Here is a 9,776-nt window from a genome sequence, read left to right as displayed (position 1 = left end):
TTTCGTGTTTTGTTATTTTGTAACTGTACTGTAAAGTTTGATTTACAGTTTTTCTCAGTTGCTTTGGAGAATTTCTCAGATTACAGATCAGGAATTAATTTTCTGATTCTCGCTGTTTTGGGCAAATTGCAAATGCTTTGGTACAATCATGCAGATGATTATGTACAATTGTTTGCGGTTTCATTAAAATACATTATACTGGTTTCTGTTGAATATTCTTAAATCTTTTAACATTTAGAAATTAGTTCATGATACAAGGCATGTAATACAGAATGGTTGACCTTTTTGTGATAATCTGTTACTGTAACAGTGTTTCCGCTATATACATTCAACCGTGGCGGCACGCCACGCCTAAAACATCCCCGCCACGCCTGTGGTTGTGAATAGAAGGGATACAGCAAACAAAATCTCCCCGGATGAGCACTGTTTTATCCTAATCCTTCACCCAAACCCAACCCTAAACATAAAATTTCACAGGATTGTAGGATGTATTTGTATCTCATTTAGCCAGAGCCGTTGTTTTCATCCTAAAAATCCTACCTCCAAATCTAATACTAAACTTTTCGGCATTTTCTGTATCCCTTCTAGACAAAACCCACGGCGGCAGCTCGCAAAATAAATAAAGCTACCGAAATGTCCGCCCTGCCAGACTGGCTGTCTTAAAAGAAATAAATTTGTGGATTGCGCGTTGTTCACTCATTTATAAATAAATCTCCTAAAATATCATAATTTCCTCCATGGGTTTAGTTTCATGCACAAATAGATTTAAATCAACAGATGATGATTAGGCTACGTCTCTGTTTTGAGCAATAATAATAAAATAAATAAGCCTACACGAAATATGTTATTATTATCAGATTGACAAAACGAATTAAAAAAGTATTTGAGTTTCTGTTCTTTTTTGTGACGCGCTGTTAAACCAAAGCAGCAGAAAACACGTTGTGTTTTTAATGATTTTAAATAAGCACAAGGTTTTCTCTTTATTGTAAGTTTACACAAATAAAAAATACACAATTTACAGTTTCGAATGTTATTTTACTTTTATTTGTATGGCAATAAATTAAAGGTAATTTAAGTTACAAGGTCATCACGCGTATGCTTTTCACAGGCGCATATACACGGATGCAGCGCGGGGCTGCGAGAAATGACATGATTAAACTTTCGATTTAACATATTACGAGTTTTTTGGACATTCATTTGTAATCACTGTACTCATATTATCAACTTATCTGGACATTAGTTATTCAGAATATAGGCTATAAGCGCAGCGCGCTGCTGACCCCTCAGCTGTCAGTCAATCTTCTGTGCTTTAGATCGAGCCTCACAAAGTTTCACATTAAATGATAAGATATTTGTCCAAAAACAAAAGGCTAAACACTGAATACTACTTAAATGGGACTGCAAGACATTAATAGTCGAATCTGTTTGTAACTTACATTATTCCCGTGAAAGAGAAGGACGTTGGTAATAAAAACTTGAGGCAGACGATGAGCCTGTTTCATCTGTTTTCAAACGAAACAACGGGGTCGGGGTACCCGCGGGTGAAACTCCTAATATTTGATGTAACGGGTGTAATAATATTAACGTGTTATATGCGTTGTAGATCCAGGTCGGGACTCAATAGGCGAGAGTAAACTGCGGGTCTAATATCCAAGACCAAAATTCGACTGGATTCCGATAGGTAGCAGTTTTTAAATGGCACCGTGTTTTGCGTTTAAGATCTGTCTGCGAAGAGCATTAAAGGTTTCTATTTAACTGCGCGATTTGCGGTGTGACCAGGTCGGGGTCTTTATGTCAAACAGGCTGGTTGTGGAATAAAATTGCTGCTGATGTCGGATGGCTAACTGGTCGGGTGTTCTGTCAGTCACAGCGGTGCGGATTATCAAATAGGACTGTGCGTGACTTTGCAACCGCTCTGTAACGCTAAACACGAGCACGAACTTGCACACTACATTAAAACTACAATGAAAGATCCGTATGAAGCTATAAAACTTACGTATTTTTTAAGAAAATACAGTTTAGATCAAACATAGAAAAGCAATATGCTATATATATAAGAAAAGTAAATGACAGCATGAAAATGATAAAAAAATACATGTTAGTTTACTGTAGCCTATTTTTTACATTAAAAAAATAATGTACATTTATAATCATCATGGGCGCCCCCTGCCGCCACAGCTGGAAAAAATCCTAGAGGAAACACTGTGTAAGCATGTTTTTCATAGGTTTTTAGTCTTTTGTAAATGTTAACTGAATTGATAAATTGCTGTCAAGTGAATCTTGAAATTTTGATTTACAGAAAATATCATGGTACTCAGGTCATAAGTAATTCGGTAAGTGAAGGTCATAATAATTTGTTAGTAATATAATACAGCTCTTACAACATAATTACTGAATTAGTTATGATCTGGTACAGTGTGCTGAATTGGAACTCATGGACATTTATTTTGTTAGCAATTTTATTTCAAATGCTGCTCATCCCTGTGCATACCCACCATTAAAGGAGTCATATTATGTGGCTAAAAACCACATTACTTTGTGTATTTGGTGTAATACAATGTGTTCGTGTGGTTTATGGTTAAAAGAAATCATTATTTTCCACATACCATACATTTTTTAGCACCTCTAAGTCCCACCCATCTGAAACAGGTCGTTTGGTACAAAGCTCATCGTTGTGAGAAAACGCGGTGTCAACGGGTGTCAACTGATTGGCCAGCTATCCAGTGCGTTGTGATTGGCCGAATACCTCAATATCGTAAACGGAAATATGACGCTCCTTGCCAAGTTTTGGAAGATGAGCTCCCAAAACAATAGTGAAAGCCACAAGATACTATCGTATTTACTACTACCTTATCAACATGAGCCTGAATCTGACCCAGAAAACACAGATGGCTAAGCTAATCGATCAACTTTACCAGCGCGATGTGAGCAGAACGTAGCAGATGGTAAGGTAAGGATACTAAAACATAAACCATGTTTGCATTTGTGAACGTAAAAACAATCAACAAGCACTAATCTGCACTTCTTAAATCTCGCGTTTGGATCATCATTAGGAAATGCATTACATATGAAAACACAGGCGCGTCTCTGCTCAAAACTCGTCTTTGAATCGTCAGTGGGGAAATTAATTAAATATGAAAACATAGGCTACTTACAGGATGTCAGTGTAGTTGCAATGTTGCAATTGCTATACTTTTTAGATGAAGCCTTTGTGTACAACCAGCGGTTGTTCTCCCCAATGTTTAGAAAGTAATCCTCCTTAAAATGTGCAGCACACAATCGAACATTTGGGCTGTACTGTACTGAAACGGTGTTGTAAATAAAACCTAACCACTGGTTTCTTAATGTTTACTCTGTTGGAATGCCAACCAAAGTAGTTTTGCAACGAAACACAGCGTCTGCTCGACATGGCAGAAACAACAATACTACAGCGTGATTGAAAGTTACACCCTTTATCTTTGCGTTTATATGAGGGCGGTGTTATGAAAATGTTCAAACCAGTATGACGTCTAACTGCATGGGCGTGTTAAACGAGCCATTTTAGGTAGGCGTGGATGAGGCTTCACGTTTAAAAAGAATATCTCTTTGGATTTGAAACTTTAATTTTTGCAACTTTACAGATGTTTTATGTGCACAGACATCATTTAACGCTCTAAAAACAAAGGAAAACATGAAATCTGACAATATGACTCCTTTAACCCTTGTATTGTGTTCGATTTTTGTGACGATTTTGATGGAGCGGGTCAAATTGACCCGCATTGGATTCAATGCAATTCCGTAAATATCACATTATGAAAAACAAGAAGGGATTAGGTATGAACAGAACCATTTTAGTATCAGTCTTTGTCACACATTATACACACTTTAAATTAAAAAGTAAAATTAAAAAAAAATGCATTTAACCACAATTTTTAACATGTTTGTTTTAACAAATGTTGCACAAAAACTGTTGCAACATTTAACATTTAAAATTTTAATTCAACATGTTTTTTTTAACATACCTGTGTTTAAGACATCCTAAATGAACAATTTAATATTGCTGTGAAATGAAATTAAGCTTTTCTTTTTCTAAACAGGCTCATCTTTTGTTCTTGAGGCTCATAGTACAAATTCAAGAAATCACTGTTTACATGATGTGCACACATCAAGCATGTGCTTTCTGACCTCTTGCATTTTACACAAATGATGCTTATTTTGGTGTCATTTTTTGTGGGGCACAGCTGGCATCACCTGCATTCACATCTGGATTTACTGTGGGTCTGAATTCATCTGCTTTACATAGTATTTCATATACATTGAAAATAGAAATGATAGTTCACATTTACTTTTCTGTGTCTGAGGAAGTCTTTATCAGTACTGAAAATAGTGAGGAAAAGCTAACTTTTCCCTTTCCAGGGTAGTAAAACATCAAAATATACGCAATAAATGTATTTAATTTGTGTTTATACAGTTGCCTTGGAACAAACAAATATGGGTCAAATTGACCCGCGAACATCACATTCGTACCAAAAATCATTATCTGTGCTAAAAAAAAAACACTTCAAAACACATCAATGTATCCTAACTTTGCATGCATGTTCATGGCCCTAAATGAGAAAAAGTGACACAATTTCTGGAAGAAAACTGAAACTTAAGTAGTATTTCATATACATTGTAAATAGAAATTACAGTTCACTTTTACCATCTGTGTCTGTAAAAGTCTTTTTCAGTACTCAAAATAGTGAGGAGAAGCATTTTTACCCCCATTTCAGGATAGTAAAACACCAATATAAGAACAAACACTAAAAATATATATTTAATTTAGGTCTATGCAGTTGCTTTGGAGCAAAACAAAATGCGGGTCAAATTGACCCGCGAACCTCAAAATCGTTACAAAATTATTTTGGTACACTTCAAAAAATATCAGCATGTCTAAACTTTGCATGCATGTTCATGGCCATAAATGAGAAAAAGTCAGAAAATATCAAGAATAAAATCACAGGTTAACTGGTTTATCCGACAGCTGAAAAATCTAAACGGGTCAAATTGACCCGGAACATAATATAAGGGTTAAAGTGACACTGACTGCATTGCTTTAATTCACAATCAAAATGAACAAAACACATTTATTTTTTTCCATAAATGCATACAAGTAATACTACAGTGATTAATATGGGGTGTATTTTTTAAGTTTAGTTTCGCTTAATAGACACAGATTTGTAAAATTATTAATCTTCAGTACAGAAAACATAGAAGGTTTAAAATTCTCAGACCATCGCCTTAACCTCCTAAGACCCAAGCTTTGGTTTGGCTTGCATTTTAGATTTCTTTCAGCTATTTGGTGTTAAGAAGAACCAATAAATATAATAACCAAATATTTTTCTTTGAACATAAAGTAGTGTAATTGTCCATGTTTGTGTACAACAGGTTCCAGTTACACAGAATTAAGTATTATGGTGCAAACAACAAAAAAATGTGATGTCCACGTATGTTGACATCCAGGTCTTAGGAGGTTAAAACATATTTTTGGCCAGAGAAATTTGAAGTGCATCATCCAGATATTTAAAGTACACTTTATTTTTGGGTATTTTTAGTGTGAACACTACTTACACTATTATAGTAGAAAATGGCTTAGAATGGTGCATAAGTGTGCGATTTGGGACCTTTCAAGTCCTATTAGATCATCAAAATATTGTCATTGTATTAAAACTTTCAGGAAAAATGTTTGAAACCATTTAAAAAAAGAGACATCATCCTATTGACAAGGAAACCAGTGCTATAGTGAATTATGTTGTCTTTTTATATTGTATATTGATGTTGAGTGTTTCTGCATCTTTTAAGTTCTAAATGAGAGCCGAGTTGCCGTGGCAACGTGACGCATCATCAGTCAACAAAGAGCAGCACCAAACTCTAACCTCTCTCAACTCTTCTCTTTTATTGTAAAAGGTGAGTAAAAATTATTACATTTCAAAGAAAAAACATTGCAATTCACATGCTTTAATGTCAAAGTAAAGTTTTTATCGAATATTTGGTAACACTTTAACATTAACAATAGTAAATGCATCAACTAACATGACCAACAATCAATAACATAGTTTTTCAGCATGTATAAATTCTTATTAATGGTAGTTAATGTCAATACAGTTATTCATGTTAGTTTATTGTGCATTAAATACAGTTTTTCTCAGTTGCTTTGGAGCTTAAAATGTATGTGTGCATTTCTCAGAACAGAACAGATCTCTATAAACTGCACAACATTATGTGATGCCCGGCAAAAGCCTGTAACTTCTCAAAATCTTTAGTTCATCTCTCAAAAGTAAATTTTTAAATCAGTGAACATGTCAGTGCCATCAAAATAGCAAATCTGTGTGTCATTGTTAATGAACAAGACAGTCAAAATTTTTATTTATGTTGTCAATATACCAAGTGTAACTATACAATTATAAATGTCAGTATTTTCTGATGTAAACTGTGATGAATTCACCTTTTTACCATTTTTAATGCTAAATTGTATATTGGACAATTGTATAATAATTAGCATGATTGTATTAAAGCATTTGCAATTTGTCCAAACCATTGAGAAATTGCTTATATGTTGTGCACAACTGACTTGATGATCTGGATGTTGAATAAAGTGATTTGAAAAATTCATTTCTGATCTGAGAAATGCTCCAAAGAGACTGAGAAAAACTGTAATAAATAAAAATTGTATTATACTGTAAACAGTCATGTGATGAAGACAAATGCAATTTGGCATCTCCAGTTCATCTAACCTGCATGTTTTTGCCTGTAAGAGGAGACGGGAAAACCCGGAGTAACCCACTCTGACACCAGAAGACCATGCAAACTTAGAAAGGCCACCTGACTTAGCCGGGGCTCGAACCGGGGACCTTTTTGCTGCCGTTTGATTCTCATTATAAAGGTAAGTGTGCCATTTTATAGTCTTTTTTATACATGTTAAAAACATCACTGCAAACACACAAAGAAGAATTAGTAAGAATGAAAAAAAAATCCATTAATAGTTAAAGTTTATTGGTTAGTTAAAGGGACACTTCACCCATTTGCATTAAGCTTTGTATAGTTAGAACCCCAAACATGTTTTTGAATGGTCATGCATCATTTCCTCAGTTGCCGCTGAGACAGGAGAAATAAAGATTTCAGTGTTGCACTTCCTTCTTTCAATGAATAAAATCATCATTTTGCATCATTGAAAGAAGGAAGTTCAATATCTTTGTTGAGGGAGTGAGACTACAAACACTCCTTTTCTCTGTCAAATAGGCACCAAATTCTAAATGTATGTTACATTTCAATTACAAATATGACACACTTTCAATAAAGGTTAATATTCTACGGGTGATATGCTACTTCAAGTGTTCACATTTGACAGTTTAGGCTAAAAAAAAGTCCAAAAAGGTTCAAAACCCCCATTGTTAAATTCACACCCTTAGGTCCGGTTTTACAGACAAGGCTTAGCTAAAGCCAGGCCTAGGCCTTAGTTAAATTAAGTTGTTAAAACATCTTTTATAATCATGCCTTAGAAAAAGATGCTACTGGTGTGTACCTTGAGACAAATCAATGGCACTGGCATATTTTAAGATCTGTATGTGAAAGGTATTTTCAGTTAAGACAACTCAAACAAATGTCTTTATCTAGGACTATTCTTAAAAGTTACCCCGACTATGAAGACTTGTATGCTTTAATACTTTATATTTGCCTTCAACTACTAAAATTAATTGATAGAAACACATTAAATCTATTAATTACTTCAAAAACCCCAACATTCTCATTATACAAACTCATTATAACCTATTTGGACTAATTTTGAATGTATATCAGGCTGGTTTTGTTCAGCAGATCTGGCAACCTGGTTTATAATCGCATTATTTTATAATCTACTGATTGAAGACTTGTTTATCACGTTTAAAACTTGGCCGAAAGTGCAAATACAAAAAATTAATCAAAGTAATTATTACAACAAATTAAAAACACAAATGCAAATGTCTGGTTAACATGACCTCTGCCTGTAACATCCATTTACACATTGACAATAGTTTTCTGTCGCACAGAATGATGGCTAAATTTGAACCCACAGTAAGGGCTATACAGGCCATGTTTACATTAGAAAGCATCTGCGTTTTAAAAAGGCATTTTAAAATGAAAATGATCCTCGTCTATACTGGCATTTTAAAAAAATATCTTCGTCCACACTATACACGACCATAAACACATGACACATGACCATTCACACACACTATATATCGGGCTGATTTTTGCAAGTTTTATGTGTATCGACATCGGCCAATATGTGGCTGCTGTGTTCGCCGATTTTTCCCGGCATTATTTACAGACAGAGTGCTGGAAGCCTTAAGCGATTGATGGTCATGTGACTAAAAACAACTAACCTTTCCATGACAACATCAAAAGCTCGGCCTAACAGCTGATCATAGCTGCACAAAGCAGGTTTTTATTTCTCATCTCTCTATATATTTTTAGTAGTTAAGGGCTAGAAATCAATATCCTTTGCTGATAAATCCTCGTCATTGTGGAGAGCGCAGTTCATGGTCCCATAGCACCCTCACCTGTTTTTACTATTTGTTAAATATAGTTTTTTTTTTTAAGTTCAATAAATGTTACTTTTTTAAATTGAGACTTGTTACATTTGGCACCATCGTGTCATTTTTATGATTTAAACTGAGTGAGCAAAAGCAGTATCGGCTCCAAATATCGACTCAAGAAAATCGGCAGTATGTATCGGTCATCGGCTAAGGCTGATGAAACAAAAATCGGTATCGCCATCGGCACTAAAAAATCCATATCGGTCGATCCCTACACTTCAATTCACGATCAAAATTAACAAAAAGCATTTATTTTCCCCATAAATGCATAAAAGTAATAATAAAGTAATTAATATGGGGTGTATTTTTAAGTTTAGTGCTGCTTAATAAGCACAGATTTATAAAATTATGAATCTTCAATATAGAAAACATAGAAGGTTTAAAATTCTCAGACCATCGCCTTAACCTCCTAAGACCCAAGCTTTGGTTTGGCTTGCATTTTAGATTTCTTTCAGCTATTTGGTGTTAGGAAGAACCAATAAATATAATAACCAAATATTTTTCTTTGAACATAAAGTAGTGTAATTGTCCACGTTTGTGTACAACAGGTTCCAGTTACACAGAATTAAGTATTATGGTGCAAAAAAAGTGATGTCCACGTATGTTGACATCCAGGTCTTAGGAGGTTAAAACATATTTTTGGCCAGAGAAATTTGAAGTGCATCATCCAGATATTTAAAGTACACTTTATTTTTGGGTATTTTTAGTGTGAACACTTACACTATTATAGTAGAAAATGGCTTAGAATGGTGCATAAGTGTGCGATTTGGGACCTTTCAAGTCCTATTAGATCATCAAAATATTGTCATTGTATTAAAACTTTCAGGAAAAATGTTTAAAACCATTTAAAAAAAGAGACTTCATCCTATTGACAAGGAAACCAGTGATAGTGAATTATGTTGTCTTTTTATATTGTATATTGATGTTGAGTGTTTCTGCATCTTTTAAGTTCTAAATGAGAGCCGAGTTGCCGTGGCAACGTGACGCATCATCAGTCAACAAAGAGCAGCACCAAACTCTAACCTCTCTCAACTCTTCTCTTTTATTGTAAAAGGTGAGTAAAGATTATAACATTTCATAGAAAAAACATTGTAATTCACACGCTTTAATGTCAAAGTAAAGTTTTTGTAACACTTTAACATTAACATTAGTAAATGCATCAACTAACATAAACAAACAATC

This window comes from Paramisgurnus dabryanus, chromosome 6 (assembly GCF_030506205.2).
Source record: "Paramisgurnus dabryanus chromosome 6, PD_genome_1.1, whole genome shotgun sequence".
NCBI lineage: Eukaryota > Metazoa > Chordata > Actinopteri > Cypriniformes > Cobitidae > Paramisgurnus > Paramisgurnus dabryanus.
This window is presented reverse-complemented; position numbering follows the sequence as displayed.